The sequence below is a fragment of the Charadrius vociferus genome, unplaced genomic scaffold (assembly GCF_000708025.1).
Source record: "Charadrius vociferus isolate BGI_N301 unplaced genomic scaffold, ASM70802v2 scaffold2206, whole genome shotgun sequence".
NCBI lineage: Eukaryota > Metazoa > Chordata > Aves > Charadriiformes > Charadriidae > Charadrius > Charadrius vociferus.
Window position 1 is genome coordinate 22,084 of NW_009648990.1, and position 311 is coordinate 22,394.

Genomic DNA, 311 nt, shown 5'->3' on the forward strand with positions numbered 1-311 from the left:
GCCCCCCCGGCCTGCCCGGGGGCGACATGGGGGGTGCCGGCACCATGGGGGAGCCTGGTTGAGGTGCAAAGGGCCCCGCAGCGCCCGGCCGCGCTGCAGCTGTAATCACACGCCGGGGCCGCAGCCACGGCAAACAAACAGGCACCGGCAGAGCCTATTTTCCTTGGCGTGTGGGGACAGGGGGAAGGAGCGGGATCCCACGGGCTCCTTTGGAAACGCGGCCCTTGAGAAAATAGAGACGGGTCAGGGACAGGACGAGCCCCCTCCGTACCCCTGGCCCTCCGCGCCGCGTGGGTCTCAGCCGCCGCAGG